The sequence below is a fragment of the Pseudophryne corroboree genome, chromosome 6, assembly GCF_028390025.1.
Source record: "Pseudophryne corroboree isolate aPseCor3 chromosome 6, aPseCor3.hap2, whole genome shotgun sequence".
Taxonomy (NCBI): Eukaryota; Metazoa; Chordata; class Amphibia; order Anura; family Myobatrachidae; genus Pseudophryne; species Pseudophryne corroboree.
In genome coordinates, this window is record NC_086449.1 from 209,363,553 (window position 1) to 209,384,893 (window position 21,341).

At 47.1% G+C, this 21,341-nt stretch overlaps 1 long non-coding RNA gene across 1 annotated transcript in view; it reads right to left on the reverse strand.

Moving 5' to 3' along the window:
- Positions 1-15,571: 15,571 nt before the first annotated feature.
- Positions 15,572-21,341, reverse strand: part of LOC134935132 (uncharacterized) — a 133,056-nt gene continuing 127,286 nt past the window's right edge. The window contains exons 3-4 of the long non-coding RNA XR_010179921.1: positions 15,967-16,104; positions 15,572-15,692 (exon numbers count right to left, since the gene is read on the reverse strand). This is a non-coding gene — a long non-coding RNA (uncharacterized LOC134935132). The remainder of the gene's footprint in view (positions 15,693-15,966; positions 16,105-21,341) is intronic.

The window sequence follows — 21,341 nt, forward strand, 5'->3', positions numbered from 1 at the left end:
GGCCCCCCTTTTTAAAAGGGCCCCCGCTGCAGCAACAGCTCGGATCTCTAGTCCGATCTGCGGTGCTGCGCTCCCGGGAGCCGGTGCGGCGGCTCCACATGCAGGGCACCTGTGAAATCTCTGTCCCCACTCCCTCGGCGCTCAATACGGCGCGGCTCTCTCCAATCAGATGCTGGCGGCAGCGGCGCCGCACGCAGGGAGTGTATGGAGGATGGACAGCTGAGCGACGGCTCAGCTGTCCAATCATCTGTGGAGCAGCAGCCTGTGGCTCAGCCATTGGCTGGGCGCGCAGGCTGCAGGGAGGACAGCGTGTGGAGCTAGCCTGCACCCAGACAGCACCCAGCCAGCACCATCATCAGAGCAGAGCAGTATTAGGTTCTGGGTTATTAATATATATATGTATATATATATATATATATATATATATGTGTGTGTGTGTATATATATATATATATATATATGTATATGTGTATATATATATATGTGTATATATATATATATATATATGTGTGTGTGTATATATATGTATATATATGTGTATATATGTATATATATATGTATATGTATGTATATGTATGTGTGTATATATATATACATATATGTATGTATGTATATATATATATATATATATATATATACATACATACATACATATAGCCCGGCACTCCTCAAATGGTAAATGCGCCCCGGTGCCTCCAGTATATATATATATCTATATATATATATATATATATATATATATATATACATACACGCGCACACACACAGTATCCGGAGGTGCGGCACTCCTGGCAGCTTGGAAAATTACTTTTATTCCGTCATTTTCATCAGGTATTAAAATGACGGAATAAAAGTCTTTGAAACGTTGTCTTCACTTGCTGCTATACAGACTTTTTTCTTTAAGCCACCAGGAGTGCCGCACCTCCGGATACTGTATGTAATATATATTGCATTTGACTGTTTATTGGGAGAACCAGGCAATATGGACATATATAGAGATAGATAGATAGCTATAGAGATAGATAGATAGATAGATAGATAGATAGATAGATAGATAGATAGATAGATAGATAGATAGATAGATAGATAAATTGATATGTGTGTGTGTGTGTGTGTCCTCCAAATTGGTAGCAATATTTGAAAAGAGACAAGGCGGCACTCAGAGTCTTTGAAGCAATTCACAAAGATGTATTAAACACTCATCTTATACACCGTTTCCGGGCTTCCCGTGCTGCCCCGCCGCCACCCTCAGTCCTACTCTGCATCTCCGCCTCCTCCGCACCATGCCGGCCACAGCCTCCCCATCCACCGCACCACAGACCACAGCATCCTCAGCACCGCCGCTGCCAAATACTGTAGGTAATCTTACCCTGCTGCCTTTCCATCTCCCTAGTCCCTACTGTACGCCCTTGCTGTCCCTCTCTCCGTCACTCTCCCTGTCCCTATGTCCCTGCTGTCACTTTCCCTGTCACTCTCCCTGTCCCTGCTGTCACTCTCCCTGTCCCTGCTGTCACTCTCTGTCCCTATGTCCCTGCTGTCACTCTCCCTGTCCCTCTGTCACTCTCCATGTCCCTAAGTCCCTGCTGTCACTTTCCCTGTCCCTCTGTCACTCTCCCTGAATTTTTCCTCATTCCATGTGGTATAATGTGAATTTCGATTCATACCGTGTTCTATATTGTTAAATTTGTCTCATTCTATGTGCTATAATGTGAATTTCGGCTCATACCGTGTGCTATAATGTGAATTTCAGCTCATACAGTATGCTATAATGTGAATTTCAGCTCATACAGTGTGCTATAATGTGAATTTCGGCTCATTCTGTGGTATAATGTGAATTTTGTCTCATTCTGTGTGCTACAATGTGAATTTCGGCTCATACCGTGTGCTATAATGTGAATTTCGGCTCATTCAGTGTGCTATAATGTAAATTACGGCTCATTCTGTATGCTATAATGTGAATTTTGTCTCATTCTGTGTGCTACAATGTGAATTTCGGCTCATACCGTGTGCTATGTGAATTTCGGCTCATTCTGTGTGCTATAATGTGAACTTCAGCTCATACAGTGTGGTATAATGTGAATTTCGGCTCATACTGTGTGGTATAATGTGAAAGGGGCATCAGTACTAGGTAGTATAAGAGGTTCTACTATTGTGTTGCATAATGTGTATAAGGGGTATATGGTGTTGTAAACTACACTGAAGGACACGCTTCCTTTTGAGTGGCCATGCCCCCTTCCCTGGAGGCACTTGCATAATAGCAACCTTCACTTTTCCATACCCCAACTTCAAAATTTCCGCTTCGACCACTGTACATAGGTATATATATATATATATATATATATATATATATATATATACATACACAAGTATATATTTCTCTAACGTCCTAAGTGGATGCTGGGGACTCCGTAAGGACCATGGGGAATAGCGGCTCCGCAGGAGACTGGGCACAAAGTAAAAAGCTTTAGGACTACCTGGTGTGCACTGGCTCCTCCCCCTATGACCCTCCTCCAAGCCTCAGTTAAGATTTTGTGCCCGAACGAGAAGGGTGCAATCTAGGTGGCTCTCCTGAGCTGCTTAGAGAAAAAGTTTAAAGTAGGTTTTTTACTTTCAGTGAGACCTGCTGGCAACAGGCTCACTGCATCGAGGGACTAAGGGGAGAAGAAGCGAACTCACCTGCGTGCAGAGTGGATTGGGCTTCTTAGGCTACTGGACATTAGCTCCAGAGGGACGATCACAGGCCCAGCCATGGATGGGTCCCGGAGCCGCGCCGCCGTCCCCCTTACAGAGCCAGAAGACTGAAGAGTCCGGAAAATCGGCGGCAGAAGACGTCCTGTCTTCATTAAGGTAGCGCACAGCACCGCAGCTGTGCGCCATTGCTCTCAGCACACTTCACACTCCGGTCACTGAGGGTGCAGGGCGCTGGGGGGGGCGCCCTGAGACGCAATAGAAATACCTTTTTTTGGCTAAAAATACATCACATATAGCTCCTGGGCTATATGGATGTATTTAACCCCTGCCTAAATTACAATAAAAAAGCGGGAGAAAGGCTCCGCCCCCTTTTCGGCGGCCTATCTCCTAAGCACACTGGCGCCATTTTTTCCTCACAGCTCCGTTGGAGGAAGGCTCCCTGACTCTCCCCTGCAGTCCTGCACTACAGAAACAGGGTAAAACAAGAGAGGGGGGGCATAAAATTGGCATATAAAGATATACAGCAGCTATATTAGGGAAAAACACTTATATAAGGTTATCCCTGTATATATATAGCGCTCTGGTGTGTGCTGGCAAACTCTCCCTCTGTCTCCCCAAAGGGCTAGTGGGGTCCTGTCCTCTATCAGAGCATTCCCTGTGTGTGTGCGGTGTGTCGGTACGTTGTGTCGACATGTATGAGGAGGAAAATGGTGTGGAGGCGGAGCAATTGCCTGTGTTAGTGATGTCACCCTCTAGGGAGTCGACACCTGACTGGATGATCTTATGGAAAGAATTACGTGATAGTGTCAGCACTTTACAAAAGTCTGTTGACGACATGAGACAGCCGGATAATCAGTTAATACCTGTACAGGCGTCTCAAACACCGTCAGGGGCTCTAAAGCGCCCGTTACATCAGGTCGATACAGACACAGACACTGACTCCAGTGTCGACGGTGAAGAAACAAACGTATTTTCCAGTAGGGCTACACGTTACATGATCACGGCAATGAAGGAGGTTTTGAACATTTCTGATACTACAAGTACCACAAAAAAGGGTATTATGTGGGGTGTGAAAAAACTACCCGTAGTTTTTCCTGAATCAGATGAATTAAATGAGGTGTGTGATGAAGCGTGGGTTTCCCCCGATAAAAAACTGCTAATTTCTAAAAAATTATTGGCATTATACCCTTTCCCGCCAGAGGTTAGGGCGCGCTGGGAAACACCCCCTAGGGTGGATAAGGCGCTCACACGCTTATCAAAACAAGTGGCGTTACCGTCTCCTGATACGGCCGCCCTCAAGGAACCAGCTGATAGGAAGCTGGAAAATGTCCTAAAAAGTATATACACACATACTGGTATTATACTGCGACCAGCAATCGCCTCAGCCTGGATGTGCAGTGCTGGGGTGGCTTGGTCGGATTCCCTGACTGAAAATATTGATACCCTGGACAGGGACAATATATTATTGACTATAGAGCGTTTAAAAGATGCGTTTCTATATATGCGAGATGCACAGAGGGATATTTGCACCCTGGCATCAAGAGTAAGTGCGATGTCCATTTCTGCCAGAAGAGGATTATGGACGCGACAGTGGTCAGGGGATGCGGATTCAAAACGGCATATGGAAGTATTGCCGTATAAAGGGGAGGAGTTATTTGGGGTCGGTCTATCGGACTTGGTGACCACGGCAACGGCCGGGAAATCCACCTTTCTACCCCAAGTCACCTCGCAGCAGAAAAAGATACCGTCTTTTCAGGCTCAGTCCTTTCGTCCCCATAAGGGCAAGCGGGCAAAAGGCCACTCATATCTGCCCCGGGGCAGAGGAAGGGGAAAAAGACTGCAGCAGACAGCCTCTTCCCACGAACAGAAGCCCTCCCCCGCTTCTGCCAAGTCCTCAGCATGACGCTGGGGCCTTACAAGCGGACTCAGGCACGGTGGGGGCCCGTCTCAAGATTTTCAGCGCGCAGTGGGCTCACTCGCAAGTGGACCCCTGGATCCTGCAGGTAGTATCTCAGGGGTACAAATTGGAATTCGAGACGTCTCCCCCTCGCCGGTTCCTGAAGTCTGCTTTACCAACGTCTCCCCCCGACAGGGAGGCGATATTGGAAGCCATTCACAAGCTGTATTCCCAGCAGGTGATAATCAAGGTACCCCTCCTACAACAGGGAAAGGGGTATTATTCCACGCTGTTTGTGGTACCGAAGCCGGACGGCTCGGTGAGACCCATTTTAAATCTGAAATCCTTGAACACTTACATAGGAAGGTTCAAGTTCAAGATGGAGTCACTCAGAGCAGTGATAGCGAACCTGGAAGAAGGGGACTATATGGTGTCTCTGGACATCAAGGATGCTTACCTCCATGTCCCAATTTGCCCTTCTCACCAAGGGTACCTCAGGTTTGTGGTACAGAACTGTCATTATCAGTTTCAGACGCTGCCGTTTGGATTGTCCACGGCACCCCGGGTCTTTACCAAGGTAATGGCCGAAATGATGATTCTTCTACGAAGAAAAGGCGTCTTAATTATCCCTTACTTGGACGATCTCCTGATAAGGGCAAGGTCCAGAGAACAGTTAGAGGTCGGAGTAGCACTATCTCAAATAGTACTACGACAGCACGGTTGGATTCTAAATATTCCAAAATCGCAGCTGATTCCGACGACACGTCTGCTGTTCCTAGGGATGATTCTGGACACAGTACAGAAAAAGGTGTTTCTCCCGGAGGGGAAAGCCAGGGAGTTATCCGACCTAGTCAGGAACCTCCTAAGACCAGGCCAGGTGTCAGTGCATCAATGCACAAAGGTCCTGGGAAAGATGGTGGCTTCTTACGAAGCGATTCCATTCGGCAGATTCCAAGCAAGAACTTTTCAGTGGGATCTGCTGGACAAATGGTCCGGATCGCATCTTCAAATGCATCAGCGGATAACCCTGTCTCCAAGGACAAGGGTGTCTGTTACAGAGTGCTCATCTCCTAGAGGGCCGCAGATTCGGCATTCAGGATTGGGTCCTGGTGACCACGGATGCCAGCCTGAGAGGCTGGGGAGCAGTCACACAGGGAAGAAATTTCCAGGGCTTGTGGTCAAGCATGGAAACGTCACTTCACATAAATATCCTGGAACTAAGGGCCATTTACAATGCCCTAAGTCAGGCAAGGCCTCTGCTTCAGGGTCAGTCGGTGTTGATCCAGTCGGACAACATCACGGCAGTCGCCCACGTAAACAGACAGGGCGGCACAAGAAGCAGGAGGGCAATGACGGAAGTTGCAAGGATTCTTCGCTGGGCGGAAAATCATGTGATAGCACTGTCAGCAGTGTTCATTCCGGGAGTGGACAACTGGGAAGCAGACTTCCTCAGCAGACACGATCTCCACCCGGGGGAGTAGGGACTTCACCCAGAAGTCTTCCACATGATTGTGAACCGTTGGGAAAAACCAAAGGTGGACATGATGGCGTCCCGCCTCAACAAAAAACTGGACAGATATTGCGCCAGGTCAAGGGACCCTCAGGCAATAGCTGTGGACGCTCTGGTAACACCGTGGGTGTACCGATCAGTGTATGTGTTCCCTCCTCTACCTCTCATACCCAAGGTATTGAGAATCATAAGAAGGAGAGGAGTAAAGACTATACTCGTTGCTCCGGATTGGCCAAGAAGGACTTGGTACCCGGAACTTCAAGAGATGCTCACGGAAGACCCGTGGCCTCTACCTCTAAGAAAGGACCTGATCCAGCAGGGACCATGTCTGTTTCAAGACTTACCGCGGCTGCGTTTGACAGCATGGCGGTTGAACGCCGGATCCTGAAGGAAAAAGGCATTCCGGATGAAGTCATCCCTACCCTGATCAAAGCCAGGAAGGATGTAGCTGTGCAACATTATCACCGTATTTGGCGTAAATATGTTGCGTGGTGTGAGGCCAGGAAGGCCCCTACAGAGGAATTTCAACTGGGTCGTTTCCTGCATTTCCTGCAAACAGGACTGTCTATGGGCCTAAAATTAGGGTCCATTAAGGTTCAAATTTCGGCCCTGTCAATATTCTTCCAAAAAGAACTAGCTTCAGTTCCTGAAGTTCAGACGTTTGTCAAGGGGGTACTGCATATACAGCCTCCTTTTGTGCCTCCAGTGGCACCTTGGGATCTCAATGTAGTTTTGGGATTCCTAAAATCACATTGGTTTGAACCACTCACCACTGTGGACTTAAAATATCTCACATGGAAAGTGGTAATGATGTTAGCCCTGGCTTCAGCCAGGCGTGTATCAGAATTGGCGGCTTTATCCTATAAAAGCCCTTACCTAATTTTTCATACGGATAGGGCAGAATTGAGGACTCGGCCTCAATTTCTTCCTAAGGTGGTTTCAGCATTTCACTTAAACCAGCCTATTGTGGTGCCTGCGGCTACTAGGGACTTGGAGGTTTCCAAGTTGCTAGACGTAGTCAGGGCCCTGAAAATATATGTTTCCAGGACGGCTGGAGTCAGAAAATCTGACTCGCTGTTTATCCTGTATGCACCCAACAAGCTGGGTGCTCCTGCTTCTAAGCAGACGATTGCTCGTTGGATTTGTAGTACAATTCAGCTTGCACATTCTGTGGCAGGCCTGCCACAGCCAAAATCTGTAAAAGCCCATTCCACACGGAAAGTGGGCTCATCTTGGGCGGCTGCCCGAGGGGTTTCGGCTTTACAACTTTGCCGAGCAGCTACTTGGTCAGGGGCAAACACGTTTGCTAAATTCTACAAATTTGATACCCTGGCTGAGGAGGACCTGGAGTTCTCTCATTCGGTGCTGCAGAGTCATCCGCACTCTCCCGCCCGTTTGGGAGCTTTGGTATAATCCCCATGGTCCTTACGGAGTCCCCAGCATCCACTTAGAACGTTAGAGAAAATAAGAATTTACTTACCGATAATTCTATTTCTCATAGTCCGTAGTGGATGCTTGGCGCCCATCCCAAGTGCGGATTGTCTGCAATACTTGTACATAGTTATTGTTACAAAAATCGGGTTATTATTGTTGTGAGCCATCTTTTCAGAGGCTCCTTTGTTATCATGCTGTTAACTGGGTTCAGATCACAAGTTGTACGGTGTGATTGGTGTGGCTGGTTTGAGTCTTACCCGGGATTCAAAATCCTTCCTTATTGTGTACGCTCGTCCGGGCACAGTATCCTAACTGAGGCTTGGAGGAGGGTCATAGGGGGAGGAGCCAGTGCACACCAGGTAGTCCTAAAGCTTTTTACTTTGTGCCCAGTCTCCTGCGGAGCCGCTATTCCCCATGGTCCTTACGGAGTCCCCAGCATCCACTACGGACTATGAGAAATAGAATTATCGGTAAGTAAATTCTTATTTTTATATACATACATGTATATGAAAGATTCTTTCAAATTTACCACCGAATTGTAATTTCTTTGTAGTAATTAAAGATGTTATGATTTTAATTTTAGATTTTAGGGCCCCACTGTCTTAAGTACCCCCGGGCCCCCCGAAGCCTTAATCCAGCTCTGGATATGGGTGTTGCTGGCGCTGAGGAGGAAATTGACAAGGATGATTCTGATGGTGAGGTGGTTTGTTTAAGTCAGGCACCCCGGGAGACACCTGTTGTCCGTGGGATGAATAAGGCCATTGACATGCCTGGTCAAAATACAAAAAAAATCACCTCTTCGGTGTGGAATTATTTCAACAGAAATGCGGACAACTGGTGTCAAGCCGTGTGTTGCCTTTGTCAAGCTGTAATAAGTAGGGGTAAGGACGTTAACCACCTAGGAACATCCTCCCATATACGTCACCTGCAGCGCATTCATCAGAAGTCATTGACAAGTTCAAAAACTTTGGGTGACAGCGGAAGCAGTCCACTGACAACTAAATCCCTTCTTCCTCTTGTACCCAAGCTCCTGCAAACCACCCCACCAACTCCCTCAGTGTCAATTTCCTCCTTAGACAGGAACGCCAATAGTCCTGCAGGCCATGTCACTGGCAAGTCTGACGAGTCCTCTCCTAACTGGGATTCCTCCGATGGATCCTTGAGTGGAACGCCTACTGCTGCTGGTGCTGCTTCTGTTGGTGCTGCTGGAAGTCGATCGTCATCCCAGAGGGGAAGTCGGAAGACCACTTGTACTACTTCCAGTAAGCAATTGACTGTCCAACAGTCCTTTGCGAGGAAGATGAAATATCACAGCAGTCATCCTGTTGCAAAGCGGATAACTCAGGCCTTGACAACTATGTTGGTGTTAGACGTGCGTCCGGTATCCGCCATTAGTTCACTGGGACTTAGAGAATTGCTTGAGGTAGTGTGTCCCCGGTACCAAATACCATCTAGGTTCCACTTTTCTAGGCAGGCGATACCGAGAATGTACACAGACATCAGAAAAAGAGTCACCAGTGTCATAAAAAATGCAGTTGTACCCACTGTCCACTTAACCACAGACATGTGGACAAGTGGAGCAGGGCAGACTAAGGACTATATGACTGTGACAGCCCACTGGGTAGATGTATTGCCTCCCGCAGCAACAACAGCAGCGGCGGCACCAGTAGCAGCATCTCGCAAAGGCCAACTCGTTCCTAGGCAGGCTACGCTTTTTATCACCGCTTTCCATAAGAGGCACACAGCTGACAGCCTCTTACGGAAACTGAGGAACATCAACGCAGATTGGCTTACCCCAATTGGACTTTCCTGGGGATTTGTGACATCGGACAACGCCACCAATATTGTGCGTGCATTACATGTGGGCAAATTCCAGCACGTCCCATGTTTTGCACATACAATGAATTTGGTGGTGCAGAATTATTTAAAAAACAACAGGGGCGTGCAAGAGATGCTGTCGGTGGCCCGAAGAATTGCAGGCCACTTTCGGCATTCAGCCACTGCGTGCCGAAGACTGGAGCACCAGCAAACACTCCTGAACATGCCCTGCCATCATCTGAAGCAAGAGGTGGTAACGAGGTGGAATTCAACCCTCTAAATGCTTCAGAGGATGGAGGAGCAGCAAAAGGCCATTCAAGCCTATACATCTGCCTACGATATAGGCAAAGGAGGGGGAATGCACCTGACTCAAGCGCAGTGGAGAATGATTTCAACGTTGTGCAAGGTTCTCCAACCCTATGACCTTGCCACACGTGAAGTCAGTTCAGACACTGCCAGCCTGAGTCAGGCCATTCCCCTCATCAGGCTTTTGCAGAAGCAGCTGGAGAGATTGAGGAGGAGCTAAAACGGAGCGATTCCGCTAGGCATGTGGGACTTGTGGATGGAGCCCTTCATTCGCTTAACCAGGATTCACGGGTGGTCAATCTGTTGAAGTCAGAGCACTACATTTTGGCCACCGTGCTCAATCCTAGGTTTAAAGCCTATGGGGGTATATGCAATTCCGGTCGAATTATGGCGTGTTTTCGTCCATTTTTGTATTCAACACTTTTCGACATCCAAAACCCTCCACCTGGGACCATGAATTCGACATATTCAATTCATAACGGATTCGACACTCCCCTTGTCGAAAAATGGACCAATTGTCGATTAGTGGGCGTCCTGGATTCGACTTCCCGCCATTTGGAGTCCTATATAGGGTTTGTTTGCTGCGTGCTCAGCAGCCATTTTGTGAACCTGCAGAGTGGAGTGGAGGTGTTGCAGAGCGATCAAAGTGGTTTTCTTTGCTGTGGTATCGTTTGTACACCCAGCAGGCTTTAATCCAATATGGACAGGATACCTGTTACCCTGGAGGAGAGTTGTTTTTGGAGCGATTTCTACATTTGTAGGTAAGTACCACATGTGGTCTGGCGTTGCATGTAGGTGTTTGTGTAGTGTATGGGTGTTGTTCTGAGTGCTTGGCTACTGTTTTGGATGAGGTATGAGTGTAGTATGTAATGTTTGGGTGGTGGGGGGTGCCATTAGGTGTACATATGGCGTTGCTTTGGGGTGTTTGGGGTATCTATATGTGTGCAGGTATGTGTATATAGGGGAGTTTTGTGTTTGGGGGTAGTTTTTCACATTTTGTTTTTTGCATAAAAAAATTTTTGGGTCATGCTTTAGCATTGGTGTACCTCCAGCATGTGCAGGGATGCTTGTACTGGCTTTTTGGCTTGTTTGGGGTGACTTTTTGCATGTCGGTATGTGCCATGTGGTCGACATGTGCTCTCATTTGTTTGCAAAACACATTTTTTGGCTCCTACTTTAGCACTGGTGTACCTCCAGCATGTGCCGGGATGCTTCTTGCCTTGTTTTGGGTGACTTTTGGCATGTCGGTATGTGCCATGTGGTCGACATGTGCCCTTGTTTGTTTGCAAAACATGTTTTTTGGCTCCTACTTTAGCACTGGTGTACCTCCAGCATGTGCAGGGATGCTTTTTGGCTTGTTTTGGGAGACTTTTGGCATGTCGGTATGTGCCATGTGGTCGACATGTGCTCTTGTTTGTTTGCAAAACATGTTTTTTGGCTCCTTCTTTAGCACTGGTGTACCTCCAGCATGTGCAGGGATGCTTGTACTGGCTTTTTGGCTTGTTTTGGGTGACTTTTGGCATGTCGGTATGTGCCATGTGGTCGACATGTGCTCTTGTTTGTTTGTTTGTTTGCAAAACATGTTTTTTGGCTCCTTCTTTAGCACTGGTGTACCTCCAGCATGTGCAGGGATGCTTGTACTGGCTTTTTGGCTTGTTTTGGGTGACTTTTGGAATGTCGGTATGTGCCATGTGGTCGACATGTGCTCTTGTTTGTTTGCAAAACATGTTTTTTGGCTCCTTCTTTAGCATTGGTGTACCTCCAACATTTGCAGGGATGCTTGTGCTTGTTTTTTGGCTTGTTTGGCTGAGTTTAAAAAAAAAAAAAAAAAAAAAAAAATTGTGTGTTTGGTCCTGCTTGAGCACTGGGGTCCCAGCAGCATGACGTCTGGTTGCATGTAATTATGCAATGTGTGTTAAATTTGTAAAAATAATTTTTATATTTACAACAGAGATGTCCAGGGACAAGCGCCCCCGATCCCCCCCTTCCCCCCACCCCTCAGAAGAATTTTCCCTGCAAAGCAATGAGGAGTGGGAGCCGACCCAGGAGGAGGATACGACCGAACAGGCATCCAGTGACCAGCCGCGGTCGTCAAGGGACCAAAGGGAAAAGCAAAAGAAAAAGAAAAGGCCTAGAAAAGGTAAATACTGACAACACCTGCAGACACAATAGCATCCAACTTGACACACCCTAGTTTGCACACTGCCATGCACACCTACAGGTATCTTTGCGCACTGCCAGGGATACTGACACACTCACAGGTACATACCGATCATATTAATTGCATGTTTTTTTATCCCTAAAGGCAAGAAGCCAGCCAGAGGATTAGTCGGAGAAGGAAGCCTCTGGTGAAGACACAGGACAGAAGAATCCGCGTGGACCCAGATACACCGAGGCGGAAAACTGTGCCCTAGTGGATGGCGTCGACAGGTCCTACGACATTCTGTATGGACCAAGGGCACAGACCACAGCAGCTAAGACAAAGCGAAACATCTGGGATGCCATCGCGAGACAAGGCACTGCAGTATCTGGAAACCGCCGGAGCACGAGAGACTGCATGAAGCAGTACAGTGATTGCTGTAGACAGACCAAGAAAAAGATGGGGATTCAGCGCCGACATGAGACAGCTACGGGAGGTGGTCCGGCTCTTTGAAGTGGCTATCCTGGGAGGAAGTTATAAAAAGGCACATGAACCCTGTCATGGTCCAAGGAGTTCGCGGAGGTGTGGACTCCAGCCGTCCTGCTGGCTTTCCTGAGGAGGAAGAACTGCCCAGAAGACGGAAGACGGCGGGAGACAAGCAGTCCAAAAGGAGGTGTGATGGTAAGAATACATTCAGATGAGCTGTACTAAACTTTTTTATTTATTTATTTATTTATTTTTTGCTAATGTGTTTGTTCTTTCCCCCAGACATGCCTGCCCAGAGGACATCACCTGCGCGCAGGACATCGCCAGCGCGCGGACCATCACCTGTGCAGCAGGCATCGGCAGCAGCGCGCGGACCATCACCTGCGCAGCAAGCATCAGCAGCGTGCAAACCATCACCTGCATGCCAGACATCGTCAGCGCGCAGATAGTCACCTGCGCACCAGACGTCATCAGCGCGCAGATAGTCACCTGCGCGCCAGACATCGTCAGCGCGCAGACCATCACCGGCGCGCCAGACATCAGTGCGCAGAACGTCACCTGCACGCCAGACACCGTCAGCGACCACACCACCAGCTGGGCGCCAAACTACTCCTGCGCGCAGGCCATCACCAGCTCGTGATCTCTCCAGGAGCTCTGGGACTGTGACACAAGAGCCTCAACAAGACACTACCCTTGTGGACCCATCACCCGAACTGTTTGAGTCAACAGGGTTAATGGATGAGACTTTTCTAGGGTTTGATGACAGCCGTGCAGACGTATCCAGCCATACCCTTGAAAAGTCTCCAGAATTGAGGACAAGTGAAGCTCCTGGAGCAGCGGTGCCACAGGATAGAGAAGGTTGGTTTTTTTTTGGGTGGGGGGGGGTCACCATTTTTGTATAGTTTATTAACTTTATTGTTTTTTTTCTTCTTTTGCAAACAGAGGTGCCACAGACCAGCAGCGGATTTGCTTCAGGGATTGGTCCCCACTACAGGCCGGATCTCTTACAGGATGAGTCGGACGACGAGGTGGAAGTGCAGCATCCCGCTGTTTCTACATCCCTGTGTGAGTAATTATCAAATTGTGAACTTTCAAACAAATGTATGAATGTGTATTCTAATTTCTAATTTTCTTTTCAGCTTCACAAATGCAATTAGTGGCAGACGTACAGGAAGGGCAGGATCCCTCAAATGTTTAGAGGGTACACACCCTGGCAGCAGAGATGACTTCCCGCCAGGATAATTACACGCATGTCGTTGAAACCAGACTGGACGCCATTGAGAAGACAATGGATAAGATGGCAAACGGTTTGGTTGAAATGCAAAAGGCTCTTGCCGACAGCACGGCAGAAACGCAAAAGACCAGACAAGAATATCACAGGGAGACTATGAACATCCTTCATGTTCTGGCCACATCCATCAACACAGCATGCGTGGCACACAGCGTTGACAACATGTCGGAGAGCCAACGACATTCGGCAGCCAGCCACCAGATCATCGCAACAATGCTACAGATGATCTACGATAAGCTCCCAGAGCCAGCTCATCAACACGCTGGTGAACCACCACATCCGCCACCACAAGCCACACGGATGCCTCCTGCCCTTGCTCCACCACAATCCTGGTATGGACGGTCACAGCTGTACCAAGGATATACAGGGATGTACCCCACCTACTAGATGCCTCCACCACCAACACCGGCCGCATCATCTACACCAGCACGGCCACCGAGGCCAACTCAACGCACTCCACAGCCGCCCAGGACATCGTCGCCACATCAGGAGGAAGAAGAGGATCCGGACACCCAACAACCACCATAAGCGCGGTCGTATTGTTTTATTATTTACTATGTTTTTCATGTTTCCCTTTCTCTCCCTCCCATTAGTTTTTTTTTTCTTACTATTATTTTCAACTTGTGTTGGCCTCCCCCACCCCAGACCAGGTACTACCAAGGAGCTATATGTCTAGACATACATGCGCGGGCATTTATGCGTGTGGTAACTGATGAAAGCTCCTTGCTTTTACATATATAATGGGCCAAAGAGCTATTCTGATACCACTATTGATGTAAATTAGGCTTTCACTGTTGTGTGAATTTACTATTCGCTAGTGTTTGTTTTTGCTTCTTCATAGGATTGTTTGAAAAATTGAAGTGGATGGCGTAGATGTGTTGTGCGTACCAAGGTGAGTAAAACCATATTTCAATGTATATATTCCAGAAACTTTGTCCCGCCTGCCCTTGGAGAACAACACAGTCCAGCAATGGGTCATGCTGGACTGTGTGGTTCCACAAATGCAGGCGTGTCAAAGTGCTGAACACTGTCACCACTCTGCCACTTTGGACCGCCTGCCCTTGGAGAACAACACAGTCCAGCAATGGGTCATGCTGGATTGTGTGGTTCACCAATGCAGGCGTGTCAAAGTGCTGAACACTGCCACCACTCTGCCACTTTGGACCGCCTGCCCTTAGAGAACAACACAGTCCAGCAATGGGTCATGCTGGACTGTGTGGTTCCACAAATGCAGGCGTGTCAAAGTGCTGAACACTGCCACCACTCTGCCACTTTGGACCGCCTGCCCTTGGAGAACAACACAGTCCAGCAATGGGTCATGCTGGACTGTGTGGTTCCACAAATGTTCCTGGGAAAGGAATGTGAACATGACATCATTACAGTGTCTTTACTTAATATGGAATTTCTTTTTTTTTCACAGATATCTACACAAGAAAAAGGAATGTAAAGAAGAATAAACACTTCTTTTTTTGTTTTATTACATTTTATTTTTTAATACAAAATAAAATTCAATTTATAATTCTTCAATAAATTGTTAAAATGAGAAGTGTTGTGTGTTTTCTTTAAATTATTAGTAAATGAAATGTAAAATAGGGCATTTCAGAGATGCAGTGGTATTGTGGTAGGTCGCCCATGGTACAGCAGGGGAACTGTCGTGTCCCTTCACATCCACGCTGGTTCCTGCAAATCGGGAAGGATACTCCGCAAGACCTGTGGAAGAGAATAATATGAGGTATTTGGAATAGTGTCATCCTTCTTGGAAAAGACAAGGTACAAGCAACATTTGCAAACAGGCAGGTTACATCGGCCTTTGTCCCAAATGCAACCCTCCGACACTTGAGAAACGACACATCCCAGCATGCCCGGACACAGCGTAAGCATTGCTGTGTCAAGGCATGATTGGATATGCAGTTTTGCAAATGCCGGAGGGCTGCAGTTTGGACATGCCTGGGTTACTTGGACAAGAGGGAAATTTGGGCAATACATCTCACCTGAGGGGGGGTGTCTGCTACATGGCGGAGGTTCAGGTCCACATCACAAGTAGGTCGCCCATGGTACAGCAGGGGAAGTGTCATGTCCCTTCACATCCACGCAACTTGGGAAGGATACTCCGCAAGACCTGTGGAAGAGAATAGTATGAGGTTCCAGGTATTTGTGTCATCCAAAGACAAGGTACAAGCAACACTTGGACACAAGCAGGTTACATCGGCCTTTGTCCCAAATGCAACCCTCCAGCACTTGAGAAACTACACATCCAAGCATGCCCTGACACAGCGTAAGCATTGCTGTGTCAGGGCATGATTGGATATGCAGTTTTGCAAATGCCGTCAGGCTGCAGTTTGGACATTCCTGGGTTACTTGGACAAGAGGGAGTTTTGGGCAATACATCTCACCTGAGGGAGGGTGTCTGCTACATGGCGGAGGTTCATGTCCACATCACAACTAGGTCGCCCATGGTACAGCAGGGGAACTGTCGTGTCCCTTGACATCCACGCTGGTTCCTGCAACTTGGGAAGGATACTCCGCAAGACCTGTAAAAGAGAATGAGGAGGTAATTCGAGAGCGTTTCCTCCACCCTGGGAAAGAACAAAAGGTCCCAGCAACACTGCGCATATACACAGGTTACTCAGACAGGATGGAGTTTTGGCCAATACATCTCACCTGAAAGAGTAACTCTAACATGGCGGTGGTTCAGGTCCACATCACAAGTAGGACGTCCATGGTAGAGTGGGGTAAACTGGTCCAAAACTGGAGTGGCTTTGCAGAAGTGTATCCTGGGTAAAACTGTGGAATCATGGGTACATTTCCCTCAGCACAGTGAAGAAAAAATATTCTTTTTAAAAATCGATTAAATAATACTTGTGGGTCAAAAATAGACAAACCAAGTAGATAATCCCTTCAAATATAAATAGATATGCTATTAGCAATCCAAAAAGCACAAAAAAATACATGTTTTGAATTTTTTTTATCAGCTCACGCCAGCAAAGTGAGGCTGAATGAAATTGACGAAATGACTGTCGAAAAGCACTGTTGTCGAATCTACATTCTTCAATTGAATATACTTTTGTCGAAAATCCGCATTTTTACCATTGCAGACATGTCGATTTTGAGAAATGTCGGATTGCCAAAAGTCGAATCTGAAACGGCAGTTTTTTTTGTCGAAAAGTACTGTATTGCATTGTCGAATCAGTTTTTTTTTTTTCCGAAAATGCCCCGTTTTTCAACATTTGCGGCAATTCGACCACAATTGCATATGGCCCTATGTTGTATCTCTCTTTCTGGCAGACACAAGTCTGCAGATGTTCAAAGACCTGCTGGTGAGACAATTGTCAAGTCAAGCGGAACATGACCCGCCAACAGCTCCTCCATTTTCTCCCGCCACTGGAGCTGCCAGGAAAAGGATAAAATTTCCAAAACCACCCGCTGGCGGTGATGCAGGGCAGTCAGGAGTGATAGCTGACATCTGGTCCGGACTGAAGGACCTGCCAACGATTACAGACATGTCGTCTACTGTCACTGCATATGATTCTGTCACCATTGAAAGAATGGTGGAGGATTATATGAGTGACAGCATCCAAATAGGGATGTCAGACAGTCCGTACGTATACTGGCAGGAAAAAGAGGCAATTTGGAGGCCCTTGCACAAACAGGCTTTATTTTACCTAAGTTGCCCCCCCTCCAGTGTGTACTCCAAAAGAGTGTTTAGTGCAGCCGGTCACCTTGTCAGCGATCGGCGTAGGAGGTTACTTCCAGAAAATGTGGAAAAGATGATGTTCATCAAAATGAATTATAATCAATTCCTCCGTGGAGACATTTACCAGCAATTGCCTCCAGAAAGTACACAGGGACCTGTGATGGTGGATTCCAGTGGGAACGAATTTATACTCTGTGAGGAGGGGGATGTACACAGTGAAAGGGGTGAGGAATCGGACGATGATGATGAGGTGGACATCCTGCCTCTGTAGAGCCAGTTTGTGCAAGGAGAGATTAATTGCTTCTTTTTTGGTGGGGGCCCAAACCAACCAGTCATTTCAGCCACTGTCATGTGGCAGACCCTGTCACTGAAATTATGGGTTTGTTAAAGTGAGCATGTCCTGTTTATACAACATAAGGGTGGGTGGGAGGGCCCAAGGACAATTCCATCTTGCACCTCTTTTTTATTTATCTTTGCATCATGTTCTGTTTGGGGACTATTTTTTTAAGTGCCATCCTGTCTGACACTGCAGTGCCACTCCTAGATGGGCCAGGTGTTGTGCCGCCCACTTGGGTCGCTTAGCTTAGTCATCCAGCGACCTCGGTGCAAATTTTAGGACTAAAAATAATATTGTGAGGTGTGAGGTGTTCAGAATAGACCGGAAATGAGCGGAAATTATGGTTATTAAGGTTAATAATACTATAGGATCAAAATGACCCCCAAATTCTATGATTTAAACTGTTTTTTAGGGGTTTTTGAAAAAAAACACCCAAATCCAAAACACACCCGAATCCGACAAAAATTCTTAAGGGAGGTTTTGCCAAAACGCGTCCGAATCCAAAACACGACCGCGGAACCGAATCCAAAACCAAAACCCAAAACCCAAAAAATGCCCGCTGCACATCTCTATATGGTAGTTTTCTGCAATCCTTCATACAATAAAATAAAATGAAAATAGTTGAAGTGGTCTAGCAGTATAAGGTTGTCATAAAAAATGGTTTAATCCTCCAGATCCACTTTGATTTTAGAAGATAACTCATTTATTGCTATAAGGAAACCTAACTACAGGCTGCCAATATGTAATCATACCCCTCAGTGTTTCTAAAGGTTTATGAGGCACAGCCTTTGGGGACAAAGATAATGTAAGCCACAATTACTGTAATAATGTATATAATTTTATTTTTAACAATTTAATTCTATATACAGTGCTGTAAGTGAATATTTGCCAACTTTTGTCTAGCCCCCCTAGGAGATGCTGGTGGGAGAAGTCCAGGTGGGAGGTGTGGGTACATAGCACCACAATTATCATCCAGCCCCCAGACCAACTACTTCTCTCAGACAGTGGGAAAGAATTTCAGGAGCAAGCAACAGAACTATTTTTGTAGGGAGCCACAGATTATGTTGTTGGGTCAAGTTGGGCAAAACCTGTAGCATTGGCGTAACTACCAGGGTAGCATGCTCCTGAGCTATGGGACCGCATTGAGCCAACAACCAGTGCTGCTCTAGTACTTGCAATAGGGCATTGCACTCAGTCAGCAGGGAGATTATAGAGCTTTGTAAGGTAAGGGAGAGTGTCCCTCCTTAGAAACTTTGGTGGCCCCTTCATTAGCTATGGCTATGGGGTCCCCTTTAGTTAACTACTTTTAGTTAATGTAACATTGTTAGCTAGTTTCAAATACAGCAGTAGAGTGGCTATTCATGTTTGCATAAAGATGATCATTCCCATGTATTTTGACAAGATGTTCTAGGAATTAGCAAAGAAAGGTTTCAGGATCTTGCAATAGACAAATTATTTTCGCATTTCAGTCCTGGATAAGTGCTACAACTGTTAGGTGTAAATTTCTGCTTTGTTTTATTGCGCAGGCACAGTAAAAGAGTAGGGTGCATCTCCTGATATGATTGAAACAAGTTGTGGACCTGCCACTCCCCCCAATAGCTAATTCAGCAATTGGAAGCTTTCAATTACCTTAATTAATCCATAATGACTTACCTTCTGCAGATCCTCTGCTTCTCGTCTCTCTGCAAATTTTATATCTGCCACACCTGCACTGCACATGGTTAGGCCCAGTAAACATTTGCTGTCACGGAGCTCCGGCCGTCTCGCAAGCCATTACATCTGGTCCCTATTTATGTCCTTCTCCAGAAGGACATAAATACATTAGAGACTGTACAAAGAAGAGCATCTATAATGGTGCCTTGTCTACATCACAAAACGTACCAGGAAAAACGAAAAGATCTTAACGGGATGTAGTTAGGAGACCGGCACTCGGGATCCTGGTGGTCAGCATACCGACGCCGGGGGCTATTCCCACTCTTGGCATGGGGAGTGCAGTGAGCCTGCAAGGGGCTTTGTTGCGCTCGCCTCCCTGTTGGCATTCTGGCAGTCGGGATCCCAGCGTTGCTATGCTGAACGCCGGGATCCCGGCCGCCGATAAAGCACACCCAACGTGATCTTAACATATATACTTTGGAGCAGACAAAGGAAAGGGGGGACATGATAAAAACTTTCAACTATACCAAGGGTTTTAACAAAGTACAGCAGGGAAACATTCTTCAAAGGAAGAGAAGTATTAGAACACAAGGACATGCGCTGAAAATGGAATGAGGCAGGTTCAGGGGAAATTTAACGAAAAATTACTTCACAGAAATGGTAGTGGATAAGTGGAATATCCTCACGTCAGAGATGGTAGAGGATAAGAAAGTAGAGCAATTTAAACTTGCTTGGGATAGGCATATGAATATTCTTACACAGAACCAAGGTTCGAAAGGGTTTGAGATTGCATAAAGGATTAAAAAAAGGGGCAGACTACATAGGCCAAATGGTTCTTATCTGACATCAAATTCTATGTTTATGTGTTACACTACATTACCGCTTACCCTGCACTAGGGAAGCCAATCCCGGGCCATTTTTTCAATCCCGGGTATCGGGATTGAAAAATGGTCAATCCCGGGATTCCCGGGATACCCGGGATTGGCTTTAGACTGTGTCCGGCCGTGGCCCCGCCCCTCCCCACCCACCCTGCAGACATTAAAAAAAACCCTACAAACCTGCGAAGCGAGGTAGCGGGTGAGGAGGATCCGGCGGGTGAGTGCTGGGGAGCCGGCGGGTGAGTGCTGGGGAGCCGGCGGGTGAGTGCTGGGGAGCCGGGAGGAGGCGGCGGGTGAATGCAGGGGGAGCCGGGACGAGGCGGCGGGTGAAGTCCGCCATACTTTCCGGCTCTGCGGCTGCTGACAGCACAGCGTGACCTCACAGGCACAGGTCACGCTGCGCAGGGGGAGACAGGAGGAGGGAGCCGGGCAGCGTCTGAGCGTCCTGAGGACGCTCAACACTGATCCCTCAATCCCCAGGATTGGAGCTTCCAATCCCGGGATTGAATCCCGGACGTTTTTGGGCCTAAATCCCGGGATCCCGCCGATCCCGGGATTGGCCTCCCTACCCTGCACTATGTGCTACACTATCGCTTACCCTGCACTATGCGCTACACTATCGCTTACCCTGCACTATGCCATACACTACCACTTACCCTACACTATGCACTACACTACCGCTCACGCTGCATCCCTTCCCCGCATACAAGCACTATACTACACTACCCTTAACTCTGCACCCCCTCCACTTACACTATTGCTCTATACTTGCACTACACTACCCTTATCCCCACACCCCCACCCTGCACACAGGTGGCTGCATGCTGATTGTAAAAAAAAATATGTCCCCTCACAAAAAAAATCCTGACCACTTTTGTTTTAATTGAATACGCACAAAGTCTGCAGATTTTTGGCGGACAAACCCCCACACTTAATTGAATATGCCACTAGAAGCCACAATAGTTCAACTGATAGCACAGTGGCCAGTCTGTGAGTACCCAATCAGGTTATCTAGGGTCTTATATGACCCCGACTCATTGGTTAATTGTAAACTAGTTCACTGTAGCAATTTGGCAATTAACTAATTTAATGATTGTAATGTATTGTAAATAAATTATAAATTATTTCGGATTTTAATCTTTTGCACTTGAACACCAGTCATCATCATCAAGTGCAGAATGCTGACTTAACGAGAGCAAATGTCGG